The sequence below is a fragment of the Arachis hypogaea genome, chromosome 3, assembly GCF_003086295.3.
Source record: "Arachis hypogaea cultivar Tifrunner chromosome 3, arahy.Tifrunner.gnm2.J5K5, whole genome shotgun sequence".
Classification (NCBI taxonomy): domain Eukaryota; kingdom Viridiplantae; phylum Streptophyta; class Magnoliopsida; order Fabales; family Fabaceae; genus Arachis; species Arachis hypogaea.
The window spans coordinates 99,025,911-99,048,753 of NC_092038.1; the positions used below are offsets into that span (position 1 = coordinate 99,025,911).

At 37.7% G+C, this 22,843-nt stretch overlaps 1 non-coding gene across 1 annotated transcript; it reads right to left on the reverse strand.

Annotated features, from left to right (window-relative positions):
* Positions 1 to 22,147: 22,147 nt before the first annotated feature.
* Positions 22,148 to 22,255, reverse strand: LOC112793885 (small nucleolar RNA R71). The gene has a single exon (XR_003198573.1). It is a non-coding gene; the product is annotated as a small nucleolar RNA R71 (small nucleolar RNA).
* Between the last annotated feature and the right edge of the window lie 588 nt (positions 22,256 to 22,843).

Below are 22,843 nucleotides of genomic sequence, written 5' to 3' on the forward strand. Positions count from 1 at the left end.
CCCCGGGATGTTGCCTTTCTGCCACGACCAGGGATATAGTGCCCTGCTCACTCTTTCTTTATCTTGTGCCCCGTGAGTTATAGTGCCCAGCACACTCTTTTGGGTTATAGTGGCTGAGTTCACTCTGGCAGCAGAAAGGTTATGTGAGCGGGAGACTGTCACAGCCCTCACATCTCAACGTAGGTGGGAGACTGCCTTGGCCCCTACGCCGGCACCGCTACCTCGACAAGTGGGAGACTGCACAGCCCTTGCCAAAGGTGCATAGCGACTTTCAAAAATCAATGCATGTCACGTGAGTGAGAGACTGCCACAAGCCTCACATCCGAACGTAGGCGGGAGACTGCTACAGACCCTACGATGGTGGATAAGGCACTTCATAACCACATACTCAAACTCATCATCAATTTCCAATTTCTCAAATCAATTTCCTTTAAAACCAAAACTCATTTCCTTGGTAACATTTTTCGAAACTCCAAACAACTTCAAAATCATATCAATTGTAAATCTCTTCGAAAAGTCATCAAAATCATTCATTTTAAATTAGGATTTGGTAATGAAATTTTACAGCATTGTCTCAAAGCTTTAGGGGAGAACAACCTATCTCAATTCCTTAAAAATTTATTGAAAACTCTTAAAATCATAGCTTCTTGGTATGAGTAAATAGAAACAGAATTTATTATAAAACTGAATCTTATAAGTCAACAAGTCCCAAACCCAATTCAAAACCAATTCACTTAAAATGAAACCAATCCATTTAAATCAAAACCACTTTCAGGTTCTCTCTCAAAAACCAATTCTCTAACTTCTTCCAAAACGTCACAAATACAATTATTCAATCAAAGTCTAATTTCCTTTAAAATCACTAAGAGCTCCTCTGAACAAAATCCTTAAGTCCAACTAAAAACATAATACCTTTTTATGTTTAAAATCGATATTAGAACATAATTCTTTTCTTCAGTGATTTAAAATCGAAAAGTAATTATTTTCTAAATAAATCAAGCTCAAGACATATAGTTTTCTTAAATAAATTAAACTCGAAAACATAAATATTTTATTAATAAGTCAAATGATACAATTTTCCAAATCCAAACCTTTCTAAATAACCTTTCAAACAAAGTTTCATAATTTTTATATAAATTTTGGCAGCATCTCCGCTAAAACTTAGACTTTGCCACCTTTTTTGGGTCCCAACCAAACCATTCCACAACCCTTTTCAACGGGTTCAAGACCAAATCAGTTCAAAAATAAAGCTGATTCTAACAATTCATATCTCAATGAGACCGATTCAAAATCAAATCAATTTCTACGAATCAAAATCCTTTTCAAAACTTTAAAGAATTATTTCAACAACCTCCAGTTTATCAAAATCAGTCAATAATTAAATGAAACAACAATTATAATTATCCAACACAGCCAGACAATACATAAAACTTATACAATCACTAAAAAGTATAATTCTCTCATCAATATCCATTTATAACAATTCCAAATTATAAAATAGAGTTTTTATAAAAATCTCCTACCTCGATTGTCGAAATTCGAAAACTCTAAGACGCGTCACAACTCGTTTTCTCTTGGTCTGCAACTGCGGCAGCTGCAACCTCAGCTCTAACATACTTTCTCAGCAACTACAATGACTCAAATCGCAATATATAATAATCAAGACTCAACTCTAAGTTACCAAAACTTCAGAGTCTATAACCAAACATAATGGAATACTAATGCAGGGATTTTCGAAACAAAAACACTTACTGTAATAACAAAACGAAGCAGCCGTGACTCCAAATCGACCCGGCAGCAGCTCTGACAATAACCTCGAGTGACAACGGCGGGCAAAAACCCCAATGACGGCGACTGTAATAACCACGCTATCAAAATCTTGCCGAAACCCCAAAAGAACAAAAAACCAAACTTAAAACCCCTTACCGGTAGTATTTCCCGGCGACGGCATTGGCGTTTCTCGGCGGCAAAGCATGACAGCGCTGTTGGTTCCTCCTCCGACAGTGGCTTCCCTTCCTAGTTCTCTCTCTCACTCGCGGATCCTCTCTCTTTCCGTGGCTCTGCTTGACGGCGACGGACTCAGAGGTGGCGGCGACACCATGCGTAGTAGTAGTCCGTGATGATAGTGATGGAGGCTCTGGCTTCGAGATGATGACGACGATGCAAACAGCTGTAGCAGTGGCAACGGGCTTCACGGTGAGGACAACGGCGATGACAGGGATCCTGTGGCGGTTCACGAGGATGGCGCGAGCTCTTCCCTTCTCTACCGGCGCTCTCCTTCTCTCTCGGATCTCCTCTTTCCCTTGCCAACAGCGTCGGTGGTGGTGGTAGTAACACCCACCGCACCGCCTTCCTCTCCTTCCCCCTTCTCCATTTCCCGCAGCTCCCTTCCCCCCGTTTTTCTTTCTTTCTTCTTTCTTTTTCCTTTCAGCTGAAGCTGCGTGTGTGTGTTGTGATTTGGGGGAGGGTGGCAGCTAGGTTAGGGTTTGGTGAGGTGAGTGTGTGTGAAAATTAGGGTTAGGATTAGATGTAAAAATTTGGATTTTGATTTGGAAATTTTAGGTTTAATTAGAGTAGGGTAAATTTTAATAAAATTAGGACATAGGGTATTAATTTGAAATCTAATTAAATATTTAAAAATTATTTTACAATATTATTTGTTGTACCAAAATACTAATTAATTTAAAATTAAATACTGTAATTGAAATTATAAGATATTGAGATTAATTTTCTTTATTTTTTCTTATTATTTCATAACTACTAACGTTATAATTTTTTAAATGTAGAAAATAATTCAATAATTATAAAATTGAACAAGGATCTTAATTTATTTCAAATTCAATTAATCAAAATTTGCTTTAATTATCTTTAATAAAGAATTTCTGAAATTAAAGTTACAAAAATAATTTAATTTAAAATTAGTTTATAATAAACTTTTTCAAAAGTTCTGGGTCTTACACTCATCATAATCAACAATTCGAGCAATCTGTTCGACTTGCCTAGCCAAACACTCATACTTTATTTTATTATCAGCCATTGTAGGAATTAAAATGGTAGTCATTTGTTGAGTTGACAAATAGACTAAATCATAATGACTCTCGTCAATATGTTGTCAAAAAGCAGCCATAGACATGAGTTTTTGGATGTCAAACTGATGTCTCGACTCATCTAAGAATGAGAAAAACTCAATTGATTATTAACCGCACCTAGCGCATTTCCAAATCTAACTCGAGGCTTAAAACTATCCATGGGTTGGGTTAACCTGGAGGAAGACCAAAAGGAGGCCAACCTGTACTTACCGATGATTGAATTTGAGTTGGAGAAACTCGAGGACGTGGGTTGTGTCCACTACCCCAATGGTCACATTATTAACCGCAATATTCTCCCTAAAACCATTCCCAGAATTTTGAATATTTCCTTCTACATAGGATGTTAAACTTGCAGAAGTCTATGCTGCAACTTTAGGGACATTATTGTTTGATGAAGATTCTATATTGTTGTTTGAAGTCTCATCAGTGATACTAATAATCCTACCACTCCGAAGTTGCATGCTGGTGCGGATTTTATAACCATAAACTAACCGACAAGTGCATCGGGTCGTACCAAGTAATACCTTAGGTGAGTGAGTGTCGATCCTACAAGGATTGATGGATCAAGCAACAATGATTGAGTGATTGGCTTAGTCCGACAAACAGAAAATGGTTTTGAAGATTCAAAAGCATTAACAATAAATTCAGAAAATCGGAAGACATGTATGTAAATAAGTTGAAAACCAAATATGGAGAAACAGTTAAGGCTCCAGAGTTATCTTTTTTTCATATTGATTTTTCTTATTAATTTATTTTAATCATGCAAGATTAAATTCATGGCAAACTATATGTGACTAGACCCTAGACCTTTCTAGTCTCCTCTAACTTTCATCAATCGCCAATTCCTTGGTCAATAAATTCCAATTAGGGGGTGAAGTTTAATTCTAGTTATTATGCCACAAAAATCCTGATTATCCAAATATAAGAGGATTATATGTCACGTATCCCATTAAGTCCAGATAATTAGAATTTAGGAGAAATTGTTTTCAAGCTGTTGTTCAAGTAAAGAGCTTTTCCAAGTTATACAAGAACTCAATTAGAAAGAGGGTCATACTTCCGTTCCACCCAAATTCATATGATAAAGAACGAAAATAATTCTTGAAATATAAATCAAAACATGAATTAAAATAGAAAAATAATAGTATCAATCCATACAATAGACAGAGCTTCTAACCTTAACAATGGAGGTTTAGTTGCTCATGATTCAGAGAAAAAATAAGGATTCAGGTAAACTGTAAAGTACGGAATGTTAATTGGAATAGAATCCCATTATCTTTTATATCTAATCCTCATTAATTTAAAATCTAATTTCTATAATTAAAATAATATCTTTTCCTATTTTGAAATTTAAATTTAAATCATAATTAATTAAATAATCCGCGCCTTGTAACGTGGGGATCACTTGGCTTCACTGGATTCGTGCCTAACTTGGCAGAGAGCTGCGCCTTACTTGAGTGCAAAAATGGGGCCCAGAAATCGCCCCCATCATTTTCTACGTTTTCTGCACGTGGCGCATGTTACGCGTACGCGTCAGTCACGCGTACACATCGATGGTCTTTTTTGGGTGTCACGCGTACGCATCAGGTACGCGCACGCATCGGTGTGCAAATCTCCATATCATGCGCACGCGTCAGGTACGCGCACGCGTCGCTCCTCGCTGGTCATCTTCTTTAATTCTTGTGCTCCAAATCCAGCCAAATGCTACCTAAAATAAACAAAATTGCACAAGACTCAAAGTATCATCCATAGTGGCTAAAAGATAATTAATTCTTGATTAAACTCAACAAATTACATGCAAATTCACTAGGAAAAGATAGGAAAGATGCTCTCGCATCATAACACCAAACTTGAATTGTTGCTTGTCCTCAAGCAACCAAAACTAATACAAGCTTAAGATGTGAATTTGCATGAGAGTGAGAGTTCAACTAAATTCATGTCTCTTCTTGAAGTGGGGTTTACAACTACAATCCTGAATAGGTTTGGCATCTCACTATCCTTTGGATCAGAAGAATGTTACTGTCATTCGGAATTAGAATCTGGATAATATTATGAATTCTCAAATATTTTGTACTTCAATTTAATCCTTGAACACAGCAATTTTTCTTTGATTCTCTTTTTTTTTTCTTTGGTGCTTTGCACCTTGAGCCTAGCCGTGACTTTAAATGTTTTGTCTCAAGCTTTACTTGACACAAAAACACCACAAGCACTTAACTAGGGAACTCTCTTTAAGTTCTGATTTTTCTTTCAGTTACTCCCAGACAGTGGTGCTCAAGCCTTTGGCATACTCTGTTAAATTCATTTGATCTCGACTCTTAGTGTTCTATCTCAAGGATTACTTGACACAATCACACCACAAGCATATGATTAGGGAAACAACTTTTTAAGCTTTTAATCATGTCTGACCTCCCTAGTCATTGATGCTCAGAGCCTTAGACCTTGCTTTTATTATTATATAATTTTTTTCTTTTGCTGATTCTTTTGCTTCAAGGATTAAACTTTCACTTATTGTAGAGAATTCATAATAGTTCTCTAAATTCCTGTTCCTTGTACATCAACATACTTTGATTCAAATTTAAATATGCACAGTTCATGTCATGTATTCAGAGTCACAGAAAATACCACCACATTTGGATAAATGAGACTACTCTTAAATTTAAACTCAATTTCTCAAGCAATACATCACTTCTTTTCTTTTCTTTTTAGATTCAATTTGGTGAGTGATACATGAAACATTTTTCTTTTTTATACTAAAAACAAATAAGAAAATGAAACTAAATGTAAGAACTGAAAGTACTAAAGATCATGCAGGTGATGGGTATTTTTGTGGAAAACGAATTTCCAAACACACAAATCCAACCGACAAGTATACCGGGTCGCATCAAGTAGTAATAACTCACTTAGAGTGAGGTCGATCCCACAGGGATTGATGGATCAAGCAACTTTAGTGGGTAATAGTTTAGTCAAGCTAACATTGAAGGGATATTGGATGAAATGTAGCCAACAGAATTGTAAATGACAGGAAATTTAAAGTTGCAGAAAGTAAAATTGCATAAAACTTAAAGTGCAAGAAAGTAAAATAGCTGAAACTTAAATTGAACGAAATGTAAATTGCATCAAATGTAAAGGGGGCTAGGGTGCTGGAAATTAAGAAAAGCAATAGATCCAAGGCAAGAAAAGTAAATTCAGATTTGCAGCAAGCTCAAAGGTAAAGTGTAGAATATAAATGTGCAGAAAATGTAAATTGGAAGCAATGCAGCAGAAAGTAAAAATTGCAGAGAAGGAAATTATAGCAGAAAAGTGAATCAGCAAGAAAACTCAATTCAATTATGAAATCTAAAAAGACAAGTGAAGATCTCAGGGAATTAATGAGACTAGAGAACAAGTCTAGATCTCAAGCCCTTCCTTGATCAATTCAGAGAACAATTTGCAGAAGAAAAAGAAAATGAAAGAAATAAATGAAAACTCAGATTCAATTCTCAATTTTCTGAAATTATGCAGAAGAAGAACAAGGGATTTCAGATCAAGTGAAACAGAATTCCTTCAATTCTTGATCCAAAATTCAAACTCAGAAAAGAAAAAACTAAAGAGAGAGCTCTCTACTACTACTTCTAATGCTCCCTAGTGGAGCTAGCCTTTTTTATGAAAATGAGAATTATGCCTTTATATAGGTTTTTTACAAAATAAAATGAAATTGAAATGAAAAACAAATTAAATAAAAATCCTAATTCTAGCTTGTTGTTGTGCCTTTGAGTGATTGATGAGCGGATAATTTATACGCTTTTTGGCATTATTTTTAGGTAGTTTTTAGTAAGTTTGAGCTACTTTTAGGGATGTTTTCATTAGTTTTTATGTTAAATTCACATTTCTGGACTTTACTATGAGTTTGTGTGTTTTTCTGTGATTTCAGGTAAATTCTGGCTGAAATTGAGGGACTTGAGCAAAACTCTGAAAAAGGCTGACAAAAGGACTGCTGATGCTGTTGGAATCTGACCTCCCTGCACTCGAAATGGATTTTCTGGAGCTACAGAACTCCAATTGGCGCGCTCTCAACGGCGTTGGAAAGTAGACATCTAGAGCTTTCCAGCAATATATAATAGTCCATACTTTATTCGGAAATTGACGACGTAACTTGGCGTTGAACACCAAGTACATGCTGCTGTCTGGAGTTAAACCCCAGAAAAACGTCATGATCCGGAGTTGAACGCCCAAAACACGTCATAACTTGGAGTTCAACTCCAAGAAAAGCCTCAGCTCGTGGATAGATCAAGCTCAGCCCAAGCATACACCAAGTGGCCCCGGAAGTGGATTTATGCATCAATTACTTACTCATGTAAACCCTAGTAGCTAGTCTAGTATAAATAGGATAAGTTACTATTGTATTAGACATCTTTTGACAGTTTAATCTTTTGACTTTGTAGTCTTTGATCATTCGGTCTCTTGATCATTTAGGGGGCTGGCCATTCGGCCATGCCTGAACCTCTTTCACTTATGTATTTTCAACGGTGGAGTTTCTGCACACCATAGATTAAGGGTGTGGAGCTCTGCTGTACCTCAAGTTTCAATACAATTATTATTACTTTCTATTCAATTCTCTTCTATCCTTATTCCAAGATATACGTTATACTTAACTTGATGAATGTGATGATCCGTGACACTCATCATCATTCTCACCTATGAACGCGCGTGATTGATAACCACTTCCGTTCTACCTTAGGCCGGGCGCATATCTCTTAGATTCCCCAACAGAATCTTCGTGGTATAAGCTAGATAGATGGCGGCATTCATGAGGATCCGGAAAGTCTAAACCTTGTCTATGGTATTCCGAGTAGGATTCTGGGATTGAATGACTGTGACGAGCTTCAAACTCCTGAAGTCTGGGCATGATGACAAGCGCAAAAGAATCAAGGGATTCTATTCCAACCTTATTGAGAACCGACAGATGATTAGCCGTGCTGTGACAGAGCATAGGAACTTTTTCACTGAGAGGATGGGATGTAGCCATTGACAACAGTGATGCCCTACATACAGCTTGCCACGGAAAGGAGTAGGAAGGATTGGATGAATGTAATAAGAAAATAGAGATACGAGAGGAGTACAACATCTTCACACAATTATCTGAAATTCCCACCATTGTTTTACATAAGTATTTCTATCCCTTTTTATTTTCTTTTTATTATTAATTTTCGAAACCCAAAACTATTTAATCTGCCTAACTGAGATTTACAAGGTGACCATAGCTTGCTTCATACCAACAATCTCTGTGGGATCGACCCTTACTCACGTAAGGTATTACTTGGATGACCCAGTACACTTGCTAGTTAAGTTGAACGGAGTTGTGGAAAGAAAAAGCTTCTCTAACAGTGCCTAGAATTATTGTATCACAATTTCGTCCACCAAGTTTTTGGCGCCGTTGCCGGGGATTGTTCGAGTATGGACAACTGACGGTTCATCTTGTTGCTCAGATTAGGTAATTCTCTTTTCAAAAATCTTTTTCAAAATTTTTCTTTTCTTTTTCGTTTTTCTAAAATTTTTTTAAAAAAAAAATTAATAAAAATCCAAAAAATTCATAAAATCATAAAAATAAAAAATATTTTGTGTTTCTTGTTTTAGTCTTGAGTCATATTTTAAGTTTGGTGTCAATTGCATGCATTAAAAATTTTTTTCTTGCATTTTTCGAAAATTCCATGCATCCATAGTGTTCTTCATGATCTTCAAGTTGTTCTTGACAAGTCTTCTTGTTTGATCTTGATGATTTCTTGTTTTGTGTTGTTTGTTGTTTTTCATATGCACTTTTGCATTCATATTTTCCATGCATTAAAGATTTCTAAGTTTGGTGTCTTGCATGTTTTCTTTGCATCAAAAATTTTTCAAAATTATGTTCTTGATGTTCATCATGATCTTCAAAGTGTTCTTGGTGTTCATCTTGACATTCATAGCATTCTTGCATGCATTCATTGTTTTGATCTAAAAAAATTTCATGCATTGAGTATTTTTGTTGTTTTTCTCTCTCATAATTAAAAATTCAAAAATAAATATATATATATATATATATATATATATATATATATATCTTTTCCTTTTTTCTCTCCAATTTTCGAAATTTTGGATTGACTTGGTCAAAAATTTTTAAAATTAGTTGTTTCTCACAAGTCAAGTCAAAATTTCAATTTTAAAAGTCTTATCTTTTCAAAATCTTTTTCAAAAATTATATCTTTTTCATTTTTTTCTCTTTTTTGAAAATTCCAAAAATCTTTTTCAAAATATTTTCAAAATCTTTTTCTTATCTTTATATCAAATTTTCGAAAATTAGCTAACAATTAATGTGATTGGTTCAAAAATTTGAAGTTTGTTACTTTCTTGTTAAGAAAGGTTCAATCTTTAAAGTTCTAGAATCTTATCTTTCAGTTTCTTGTTAGTTAAGTAATTTTTAAAATTAAATCTTTTTCAAAATATCTTTTTCAAATATATCTTTTTATCTTTTATCTTATCTTTTTCAAAAACTTTATCTTTTTCAAAAATTTGATTTCAAAATATCTTATCTAACCTCCTATCTTCTTATCTTTTCAAATTTTGATTTTAATATCTTTTTCAATCAACTAACTAACTTTTTGTTTGTTTCTTATCTTTTTCAAAACCACCTAACTACCTTTCCCTCTTCAATTTTCGAAAATACCTCTCTCTTTTTCAAAAATTCTTTTTAATTAACTAATTGTTTCATGTTTTAACAATTACTAACCCTTTCTTTTTCAAATTATTTTCGAAATTTCCCCTCTCTTTCATTCTTCTATTTAATTAATTAATTACTAACACTTCTCTTCACCTCTCTTCATCTAAAAATCCTAACTTATTATATCCCTTGTGTTTGGATTCTTCTACCCCTTTCTTCTTCTACTAACATAAAGGAATCTCTATACTGTGACATAGAGGATTCCTCTTTCTTTTCTTGTTTTCTTCTCTTTCATATGAGCAGGAATAGGGAAAAAGGCACTCTTGTTGAAATTGATCCAGAACCTGAAAGGACTCTGAAGAGAAAATTAAGAGAAGCTAAATTAAATTATTCTAAAGGTAACCTTTCAGAAATTTTCGAACAAGAGAAGGAGATGGCAGCCGAAAATAATAATAATGCAAGGAGAATGCTTGGTGACTTCACAAAGCCAACGTCCAAGTTTGATGGAAGAAGCATCTCCATTCCTGCCATTGGAGCCAATAACTTTGAGCTGAAACCTCAGCTAGTTGCATTAATGCAACAAAACTGCAAGTTTTATGGACTTCCATCTGAAGATCCTTATCAGTTTTTAACTGAGTTCTTGCAGATCTGTGAGACTGTAAAGACGAATGGAGTTGATCCTTAAGTCTACAGACTCATGCTTTTCCCTTTTGCTGTAAGAGACAGAGCTAGAATATGGTTGGATTCACAACCTAAGGATAGCCTGGACTCCTGAGATAAGCTGGTCACTGCCTTCTTGGATAAATTCTTTCCTCCTCAAAAGCTGAGCAAGCTGAGAGTGGATGTTCAAACCTTCAAACAAAAAGATGGTGAATCCCTCTATGAAGCTTGGGAAAGATACAAGCAGCTGACCAAAAGGTGTCCATCTGACATGTTTTCAGAATGGACCATATTAGATATATTCTATTATGGTCTCTCTGAATTTTCGAAAATGTCACTGGACCATTCTGCAGGTGGATCTATTCACCTGAAGAAAACACCTGAAGAGGCTCAAGAACTCATTGACATGGTTGCAAACAACCAATTCATGTACACCTCTGAGAGGAATTCCGTGAATAATGGGATACCTCAGAAGAAAGGAGTTCTTGAAATAGATGCTCTGAATGCCATATTGGCTCAGAACAAAGTGTTGACTCAACAGGTCAACATGATCTTTCAAAATCTGAATGGATGGCAACATGCATCCAACAGTACTAGAGATGCAGCTTCTGAAGAAGCTTATGATCCTGAGAACCCTGCCATGGCAGAGGTTAATTACATGGGTGAACCTTATGGAAACACCTATAACTCATCATGGAGAAATCATCCAAATTTCTCATGGAAGGATCAACAAAAGCCTCAACAAGGCTTTAACAATGGTGGACGCAATAGGCTGAGCAATAGCAAGCCATATCCATCATCTTCTCAGCAACAGACGGAGAATTCTGAACAAAACACTTCTAATTTAGCCAATATAGTCTCTGATCTGTCAAAGGCCACTTTCAGTTTCATGAGTGAAACAAGATCCTCCATTAGAAATCTGGAGGCACAAGTGGGCCAGCTGAGTAAGAAAGTCATTGAAACTCCTCCCAGTATTCTCTTTAGCAATACAGAAGAGAATCCAAAAGGAGAGTGCAAGGCCATTGACATAGTCAATATGGCCGAATACACAAGGGAGGAGGAGGACGAAAATCCTAGTGAGGAAGACCTCCTGGGACGTCCCTCAAGCAAGGAGGAGTTTCCTATTAAGGATCCAAAGGAATCTGAGGCCCATATAGAGACCATAGAGATTCCATTAAATCTCCTTCTGCCATTCATGAGCTCTGAAGACTATTCTTCCTCTGAAGAGGATGAAGATGTAACTGGATAGCAAGTTGCTCAATATTTAGGAGCTATCATGAAGCTGAATGCCAAGTTGTTTGGTAATGAGACTTGGGAAAGTGAACCTCCTTTGCTCATTAGTGAACTGGATACCTGGATTCAGCAAATTCTACCTCAAAAGAAACAAGATCCTGGCAAGTTCTTAATACCTTGTACCATAGGCACCATGACCTTTGAAAAGGCTCTATGTGATCTAGGGTCAGGGATAAACCTTATGCCACTCTCTATAATGGAAAAGCTGGGGATCATTGAGGTACAACCTGTCTTGTTCTCATTACAATTGGCAGATAAGTCATTGAGACAAGCTTATGGAATAGTAGAGGACGTGTTAGTAAAGGTTGAAGGCCTTTACATCCCTGCTGATTTCATAATCTTAGACACTAGGAAGGAAGAGGATGATTGCATCATCCTTGGAAGACCTTTCCTAGCCACAGCAGGAGCTGTGATAGATGTCAACAGAGGAGAATTAGTCCTTCAATTGAATGGGAACTACCTTGTGTTTAAAGCACATGGCCATCCCTTTGTGACAAAAGAGAGTAAGCATGAAGAGCTTCTCTCAGTTTAGAGTCAAGAAGAGCCCACATAGTCAAACTCTAAGTTTGCTATTGTGAGGCCACAACCAAACTCTAAGTTTGGTGTTAAGATCCCATATCCAAACTCTAAGTTTGGTGTTGGCACTATACAACATTGACCTGATCACCTTGTGGCTCCATGAGAGCCACTGTCAAGCTATTGACATTAAAGAAGCGCTTGTTGGGAGGCAACCCAATTTTATTTATCTAATTTTTATTTTATTGTTATTTTGTGTTTTATTAGGTACATGATCATGTGGAGTCACGAAAAAATCATAAAAATTAAAAACAGAATCAAAAACAGCAGAAGAAAAAATTCACACCCTGGAGGACGCACAGGCTGGCGTTCAACGCCAGTAAGATGCAACAAGCCGGCGTTCAACGCCAGAACAGAGCATCATTCTGGCGCTGAACGCCAGAAACAAGCAACAATCTGGCGTTGAACGCCAGGAATGTGCCCAGAGAAGAAAAGCTGGCGCTGAACGCCAGTAACAAGCATGAAACTGGCGTTCAACGCCAGAAAAGTGCTTTACATGGGCGTTGAACGCCCAGAATGTGCACCACACGGCGTTTAAACGCCAGAATGGTGTGCAAAGGCGATTTACATGCCTATTTGGTGCAGGGATGGAATTCCTTGACACCTCAGGACCTGTGGACCCCACAGGATCCCCACCTACCATATTCCCACCTTACCTCCTAATCCTATTTTACTCTTCCCCATGTCACACTTCCCAACAACTTCAATCTCTGAATCTCTCTTCCCAATAAACACTCTTTCCCAAAACCCTTCACCATTCACATCCATCCACTCTTCCCCATAAACCCCACCTACCTTCAAAATTCAAAAACATTTTTTCCCACCCATTCCCACCCTAAATGGCCGAATGCAACCTCCCCCCTCTCCCTATAAATACCCTTCCATTCTCCTTCATTTTCACACAACACAAACCCCTCTTCTCCCACTTAGCCGAACCTACCTCTCTCCCTCTCTACCATATTTTCTTCTTCTTCTTCTTCTCTTCTTTCTTCTCTTGCTCGAGGGCGAGCAATATTTTAAGTTTGGTGTGGTAAAAGCATAAGCTTTTTGTTTTTCCATTATCATTAATGGCACCTAAGGCCGGAGTATCCTCTAGAAAAGGAAAAGGGAAGACAAAAGCTTCCACCTCCGAGTCATGGGAGATGGAAAGATTCATCTCCAAGAGCCATCAAGACCACTTCTATGATATTGTGGCAAAGAAGAAGGTGATCCCCGAGGTCCCTTTCAAGCTCAAGAAAAATGAGTATCCGGAAATCCGACATGAAATCCGAAGAAGAGGTTGGGAAGTCCTAACCAACCCCATGCAACAAGTCGGAATTTTAATGGTTCAAGAGTTCTATGCCAATGCATGGATCACTAGGAACCATGATCAAAGTATGAACCCGAATCCAAAGAATTATCTCATAATGGTTCGGGGGAAATACTTAGATTTTAGTCCGAAAAATGTGAGGTTGGCATTTCACTTGCCCATGATGCAAGGAGATGAACGCCCCTACACTAGAAGGGTCAACTTTAATCAAAGGTTGGACCAAGTCCTAATAGACATATGTGTGGAAGGAGCCCAATGGAGAATAGACTCCAAAGGCAAGCCAGTTCAACTAAGAGGACTGGATCTCAAGCCTGTGGCTAGAGGATGGTTGGAGTTCATTCAACGCTCCATCATTCCTACTAGCAACCAATCTGAAGTTACTGTGGATCGGGCCATCATGATTCATAGCATCATGATTGGAGAGGAAGTAGAAGTTCATGAGGTCATCTCCAATGAACTCTACAAAATAGCCGATAAGTCCTCCACCATGGCAAGGCTAGCTTTTCCTCACCTTATTTGCCATCTGTGTTACTCAGCTGGAGTTATCATAGAAGGAGATATCCCCATTGAAGAGGATAAGCCCATCACCAAGAAGAGGATGGAGCAAGCAAGAGAGACCATGCACGGTTCTCAAGAGATGCATGAGGAAGCTCATCATCAAGAAATCCCTGAGATGCCTCAAGGGATGCACTTTCCTCCCAACAACTATTGGGAGCAACTCAACACCTCCTTAGAAGATTTGAGCCACAATGTGGAACAATTAAGGGTGGAACATCATGAGCACTCCATCATTCTCCAAGGAATAAGAGAAGACCAAAGAGCAATGAGGGAGGAGCAACAAAGGCAAGGAAGGGACATAGAAGAGCTTAATTATATCATTGGTCCTTCAAGAAGAAGACGCCACTAAAGGTGGATTCATTCCTTGTTCTTTATTTCTTTCTGTTTTCGGTTTTTAATATTGTGTTTATCTATGTTTTGTGTCTCTACTTCATGATCATTAGTATGTAACCATGCCTTAAAGCTATGAATAAAATCCATTAATCCTTCACCTCTCTTAAATGAAAAATGTTTTAATTCAAAAGAACAAGAAGTACATGAATTTCAAATTTATCCTTGAATTTAATTTAATTATATTGATGTGGTGACAATACTTTTTGTTTTCTGAATGAATGATTGAACAGTGCATATGTCATTTGATATTTTTGTTTATGAGTGTTAAAATTGTTGGCTCTTGAAAGAATGATGAACAAAGAGAAATGTTATTGATAATCTGAAAAATCATGAAATTGGTTCTTGAAGCAAGAAAAAGCAGTGAAAAAGCAAAAGCTTGTGAAAAAAAATGGCGAAAAAAAATAGAAAGAAAAAGAAAAAGCAAGCAGAAAAAGCCAATAGCCCTTAAAACCAAAAGGCAAGGGTAAAAGGGATCCAAGGCTTTGAGCATCAATGGATAGGAGGGCCCAAGGAAATTAAATCCAGGCCTAAGCGGCTAAATCAAGCTGTCCCTAACCATGTGCTTGTGTCATGAAGGTCCAAGTGAAAAACTTGAGACTGAGTGGTTAAAGTCGTGATCCTAAGCAAAAAGAGTGTGCTTAAGAGCTCTGGACACCACTAACTGGAGACTCTAGCAAAGTTGAGTCACAATCTGAAAAGGTTCACCCAGTTATGTGTCTGTGGCATTTATGTATCCGGTGGTAATACTGGAAAACAAAGTGCTTAGGGCCACGGCCAAGACTCATAAGTAGCTGTGTTCAAGAATCAACATGCTTAACTAGGAAAGTCAATAACACCATCCAAAATTCTAAGTTCCCAGAGACGCCAATCACTCTAAACTTCAAAGGAAAAAGTGAGATGCCAAAACTATTCAGAAGCAAAAAGCTACAAGTCCCGCTCATCTAATTATAATTAATATTCATTGATATTCTGGAATTTATAGTATATTCTCTTCTTTTATCCTATTTGATTTTCAGTTGCTTGGGGACAAGCAACAATTTAAGTTTGGTGTTGTGATGAGCGGATAATTTATACGCTTTTTGGCATTGTTTTTAGGTAGTTTTTAGTAAGTTTGAGCTACTTTTAGGGATGTTTTCATTAGTTTTTATGTTAAATTCACATTTCTGGACTTTACTATGAGTTTGTGTATTTTCCTGTGATTTCAGGTAAATTCTGGCTGAAATTGAGGGACTTGAGCAAAACTCTGAAAAAGGCTGACAAAAGGACTGCTGATGCTGTTGGAATCTGACCTCCCTGCACTCGAAATGGATTTTCTGGAGCTACAGAACTCCAATTGTCGCGCTCTCAACGGCGTTGGAAAGTAGACATCCAAAGCTTTCCAGCAATATATAATAGTACATACTTTATTCGGAAATTGACGACGTAACTTGGCGTTGAACGCCAAGTACATGCTGCTATCTGGAGTTAAACGCTAGAAAAACGTCATGATCCGGAGTTGAACGCCCAAAACACGTCATAACATGGAGTTCAACTCCAAGAAAAGCCTCAGCTCGTGGATAGATCAAGCTCAGCCCAAGCATACACCAAGTGGGCCCCGGAAGTGGATTTATGCATCAATTACTTACTCATGTAAACCCTAGTAGCTAGTCTAGTATAAATAGGATAAGTTACTATTGTATTAGACATCTTTTGACAGTTTAATCTTTTGACTTTGTAGTCTTTGATCATTCGGTCTCTTGATCATTCAGGGGGCTGGCCATTCGGCCATGCCTGAACCTCTTTCACTTATGTATTTTCAACGGTGGAGTTTCTGCACACCATAGATTAAGGGTGTGGAGCTCTGCTGTACCTCAAGTTTCAATACAATTATTATTACTTTCTATTCAATTCTCTTCTATCCTTATTCCAAGATATGCGTTATACTTAACTTGATGAATGTGATGATCCATGACACTCATCATCATTCTCACCTATGAACGCGCGTGATTGACAACCACTTCCGTTCTACCTTAGGCCGGGCGCATATCTCTTAGATTCCCCAACAGAATCTTCGTGGTATAAGCTAGATAGATGGCGGCATTCATGAGGATCCGGAAAGTCTAAACCTTGTCTATGGTATTCCGAGTAGGATTCTGGGATTGAATGACTGTGACGAGCTTCAAACTCCTGAAGGCTGGGCGTGATGACAAGCACAAAAGAATCAAGGGATTCTATTCCAACCTGATTGAGAACCGACAGATGATTAGCCGTGCTGTGACAGAGCATAGGAACGTTTTCACTGAGAGGATGGGATGTAGCCATTGACAACGGTGATGCCCTACATACAGCTTGCCATGGAAAGGAGTAGGAAGGATTGGATGAATGTAATAAGAAAATAGAGATACGAGAGGAGTACAGCATCTTCACACACTTATCTGAAATTCCCACCATTGTTTTACATAAGTATTTCTATCCCTTTTTATTTTCTTTTTATTATTAATTTTCGAAACCCAAAACTATTTAATCTGCCTAATTGAGATTTACAAGGTGACCATAGCTTGCTTCATACCAACAATCTCTGTGGGATCGACCCTTACTCACGTAAGGTATTACTTGGATGACCCAGTACACTTGCTGGTTAAGTTGAATGGAGTTGTGGAAAGAAAAAGCTTCTCTAACAGTGCCTAGAATTATTGTATCACAATTTCGTCCACCAGTGATGATGTGGGCTTTGCTTGCTTTGGATTTGAGGAGAAATGGGTTTGGTTGGCCTTGATTCAATTTGTGAAGAAATGAATTAAGTTGGATTTTTAATTGAATTTCAGCCCAAGTTGCTCCCAAGAGGATGCTCTGCTCTTGTGGAGAGCGGAGCATTACTGCTTGTGGTGTGTCTTGTGCGCGCAAAGCTCCTTGACCGTGCCAAATTGTGCGTGATATGCTTCCCTAGGCCGTGTCAAGTTGTGCCTCATGCACCAAGGAATAAGGGAAGTAGCGCTCTGCTCTTGTGGGGAGCGGAGCATTGCTTTTGCTTGGGTGAGGTTCCAGGTTCAAGCCTTGGTGAAAGCACTCCACGCCAATTTTCTTGCATTTTCTTTGGGTGAGAGCACGACAATGCTCTCCTTGAGAGTGCTACTTCCTTGGTTTCCTTGTGTCTCCCTCTTCGAGCCTTGGTGGAAGCACTTTGGTTTATTTTTGCTTATTTTTTGCCCTTAAAGATGCCTTTCACTCATGCCTCAATTGTATGCAAAATATAGATTGCTATATATCGTTGGAAAACTCTGAATACCAGCTTTCCAACGCAACTAGAAGCACATCAATTGGACGTCTGTAGCTCAAGTTATAGCCTTTTGAAGGAGGCATAGTCATGCTGTGAGCGCCCAAGCTTAACTTAGTGAAAATTCTTGCTTCCAAGTTGAAATTGCATCACGATGATGCTCTGCTCTTGGCAAGAGCGGAGCATTGTGTGCTGATTGCCTATTCTCCTTTAATTTGGTCATGGGCCACGCTTTTAAAAGCGTGGCCTAAGGCTCCAAAGTGTGCTCCAACTTCTAAGTGTGCCCCAAAGCTCTTTTTTTCTCCTTTTTAGCTTATTTTGTGCTTCTTTGCTTCTTTTTCTTCTTATTTCCTACAAGATTTATAAAATTAAAAGATCAAGGAAATATTCCAATTAAGCACAAAAGAATGCAATATTTAAGTATTAATCATCAATTTATTGTATGAAAAAGCATAGAAAAACATGACATGGTGACATGTCATCAGCAGGCAATCAAAGTAACAGAAAACAGAAGACAATAAAATACGAATGGAATAGAAATAGAATGAAAGGAACTCAACCACCTTATTTATCCTAGTGGCCATCTCATTCTTCAGGTTGTGCTCTTTCGTAAAAATGATTTGCCTCCTGATGAGCGGATAATTTGTACGCTTTTTGGCATTATTTTTAGTATGTTTTTGGTATGATCTAGTTAGTTTTTAGTATATTTTTATTAGTTTTTAGTTAAAATTCACTTTTCTGGGCTTTACTATGAGTTTGTGTGTTTTTCTGTGATTTCAGGTATTTTCTGGCTGAAATTGAGGGACCTGAGCAAAAATCTGATTCAGAGACCAAAAAGGACTGCAGATGCTGTTGGATTCTGACCTCCCTCCACTCAAAGTAGATTTTCTGGAGCTACAGAAACCCAATTGGCGCGCTCTCAACGGCGTTGGAAAGTAGACATCCTGAGCTTTCCAGCGATATATGATAGTCCATACTTTGCCCAAGATTTGATGGCCCAAACCGGCGTACAAAGTCACCCTCAGAAATCCCAGCGTTAAACGCCGGAACTGGCACCAAAATGAGAGTTAAACGCCCAAACTGGCATAAAAGTTGGCGTTTAACTCCAAGAGGAGTCTCTACACGAAAATGCTTCAAATGCTCAGCCCAAGCACACACCAAGTGGGCCCGGAAGTGGATTTTTATGTCATTTACTCATCTCTGTACACCCTAGGCTACTAGTTCTCTATAAGTAGGACCTTTTACTATTGATCTTTAAATCTTCGGATCTTTGGAATCTTTTGTTCTTTAGATCTTTTGATCACCTTGGGAGGCTGGCCTCACGGCCATGCCTAGACCTTGTTCTTATGTATTTTCAACGGTGGAGTTTCTACACACCATAGATTAAGGTGTGGAGCTCTGCTGTACCTCGAGTATTAATGCAATTACTATTGTTCTTCTATTCAATTCCGCTTGTTCTTGTTCTAAGATATCACTTGTTCTTCAACTTGATGAATGTGATGATCCGTGACACTCATCATCATTCTCACCTATGAACGTGTGACTGACAACCACCTCCGTTCTACCTTAGATTGGGTGAATATCTCTTGGATTCTTTAACCGGAGTCTTCGTGGTATAGGCTAGAACTGATGGCGGCATTCAAGAGAATCCGGAAGGTCTAACCTTGTCTATGGTATTCTGAGTAGGATTCAATGATTGAATGACTGTGACGTGCTTCAAACTCCTGAGGGCGGGGCGTTAGTGACAGACGCAAAAGAATCACTGGATTCTATTCCGGCCTGATCGAGAACCGACAGATGGATAGCCGTGCCGTGACAGGGTGCGTTGAACATTTCCACTGAGAGGATGGGAGGTAGCCACTGACAACGGTGAAACCCTTGCTTAAGCTTGCCATGGAAAGGAGTAAGAAGGATTGGATGAAGACAGTAGGAAAGCAGAGAGACGGAAGGGAAGGCATCTTCATACGCTTATCTGAAGTTCCTACCAAGGAATTACATAAGTATCTCTATCTTTATCTTTATGCTTTATTCGTTTATCACCTATATCCATTTGAGTCTGCCTGACTAAGATTTACAAGGTGACCATAGCTTGCTTCATACCAACAATCTCTGTGGGATCGACCCTTACTCGCGTAAGGTTTATTACTTACCCATTACACTTGCTGGTTAGTTGTGCGAAGTTGTGTTTATGCCATGGTATTGAACACCAAGTTTTTGGATTCATTACCGGGGATCATTTGTGTTGTGAAAAAGTATTGATCACAATTTCGTGCACCAAGTTTTTGGCGCCGTTGCCGGGGATTGTTGAGTTTGGACAACTGACGGTTCATCTTGTTGCTTAGATTAGGTATTTTTTCTTCAGAACTCTTAAGAATGAATTCTAGTGTTTCAAGGTGATGTTCTTATCATCACCAAAGCTGATTGATCTTCATCAATTTAGCTCTTGAATGCAATGTTCTGCTGAAGCTTGGCTAGCCATGTCTAATTTCTTTAGACTAAAGCTTTAGACTAACATTGCATGATTCCTGGAATTCTCATTAAGAATTTTGATACCTTTATTTTCTTTTCTACATAATTTTTGAAAAAGCACAAAAAAAATTACAAAATCATAAAAACCAAAAATATTTTATGTTTCTTGTTTGAGTCTAGAGTCTCATTTTAAGTTTGGTGTCAATTGCATGTTTCTGTTCTTCTTGCATTCATTCATGTGTCTTAAGTGATCTTCAAGATGTTCTTGATGATTTCATTACTCTGATCTTTAATTTCTCTTGACTTGAATGTTTTGTGTTTCTCATGTGCATTCTCATTTTGTTAGTGTCAGTAGTATACAAACTGCTAAGTTTGGTGTCTTGCATGCATTGTCATTTGATTTTAGTTGCATTTTGATCATTCCTTATTATTAAAAATCCAAAAATATTTTTAATTTGTGTCTTTTCAAGTCAATAATACAGAGAATTGAAGATTCAGAACATACAGCAGAGGAATTGCACAGAAAAAGCTGGGCGTTCAAAACGCCCAGTGAAGAAGGACAGACTGGCGTTTAAACGCCAGCCAGGGTACCTGGTTGGGCGTTTAACGCCCAAAAAGGTATAGTTTTGGGCGTTAAACGCCAGAATGTGCACCATTCTGGGCGTTTAACGCCAGGATGGCACAAGAGGGAAGATTTTGTTTTCAATGCAAATTTTTTTTCAAGTTTTCAAAATTTTTCAAAATCAAATCTTTTTCAAATCAAATCTTTTCAATCAAATCTTTTTCAAATTCAATTTCTTTCCATTTTCAAAGATACTTGCTATCAATCAATGATTTGATTCAACATTCCAAGTATGTTGCCTCTTCTGTTGAGAAAGGTTTAATGTTTGAATCATATCTTTTCTTGTTAGGCAAGTTATTAATTTTCAAAATCAAATCTTTTTAAAATGTCTTTCGAATCATATCTTCTCAATCATATCTTCTTAACCACATCTTTTTCAAAATAACTTCCAATCAAATCTTTTTGATTTTTAATTTCAAAATCTTTTTCAAAAATCACTTGATTTCTTTTCCACTTTTATTTTCGAAAATCAACTAGGGTTTTTCAAAATGTTTTCAAAATCTTTTACTTAATTTTCGAAAATTGCTTCCCCTCTTCTCACATCCTTCTATTTATGGACTAACACTATTCCTTAATGCAAAATTCGAACTCCATCTTTCTTGATAAGTTCGAATTTTCTACTTCTGCCTTCCATTTTCTTTTCCTCTGACACCTCAAGGAATCTCTATACTGTGACATAGAGGATTCCATATTTTCTTGTTCTCTTCTCTTTCATATGAGCAGGAGCAGAGACAAAGGCATTCTTGTTGAGGCTGATCCTGAACCTGAAAGGACCTTGAAGAGAAAGCTAAGAGAAGCTAAGGCACAATTCTCTGTAGAGGACCTAACCGAATTCTCCAAAGAAGAAAAACACATGGCAGCCGAAAACAACAACAATGCCAACAATGCAAGGAAGGTGCTGGGTGACTTTACTGCACCTACTCCCGACTTCTATGGGAGAAGCATCTCTATCCCTGCCATTGGAGCAAACAACTTTGAGCTTAAGCCTCAATTAGTTTCTCTAATGCAACAGAATTGCAAGTTCCATGGACTTCCATTGGAAGATCCTCATCAGTTCTTAGCTGAATTCTTGCAAATCTGTGACACTGTCAAGACTAATGGGGTTGACCCTGAGGTCTACAGACTTATGCTATTTCCTTTTGCTGTAAGAGACAGAGCTAGGACATGGTTGGACTCACAACCTAAAGAAAGCCTGGACTCTTGGGAAAAGCTAGTCAATGCCTTCTTGGCAAAGTTCTTTCCACCTCAAAAATTGAGTAAGCTTAGAGTGGAAGTCCAAACCTTCAGACAGAAGGAAGGAGAATCCCTCTATGAAGCTTGGGAAAGATACAAACAATTAATCAGAAAGTGTCCTTCTGATATGCTTTCTGAATGGAGCATCATAGGTATTTTCTATGATGGTCTCTCTGAACTATCCAAAATGTCTTTGGATAGCTCTGCTGGAGGCTCTCTTCATCTGAAGAAGATGCCTACAGAAGCTCAAGAGCTAATTGAAATGGTTGCAAATAACCAATTCATGTACACTTCTGAAAGAAATCCTGTGAACAATGGGACTAGTCAGAAGAAAGGAGTTCTTGAGATTGACACTCTGAATGCCATATTGGCTCAGAACAAAATATTGACTCAACAAGTCAATATGATTTCTCAAAGTCTGTCTGGAATGCAAAATGCACCAAGCAGTACTAAGGAAGCTTCATCTGAGGAAGAAGCTTATGATCCTGAGAACCCTTCAATGGAAGAGGTGAATTACATGGGAGAACCCTATGGAAACACCTATAATCCTTCATGGAGAAATCATCCAAATTTTTCATGGAAGGATCAATAGAGACCTCAACAAGATTTCAACAATAATAATGGTGGAAGAAATAGGTTTAGCAATAGCAAACCTTTTCCATCATCTTCTCAGCAACAGACAGAGAATTCTAAGCAGAGTAACTCTGACTTAGCAACCATG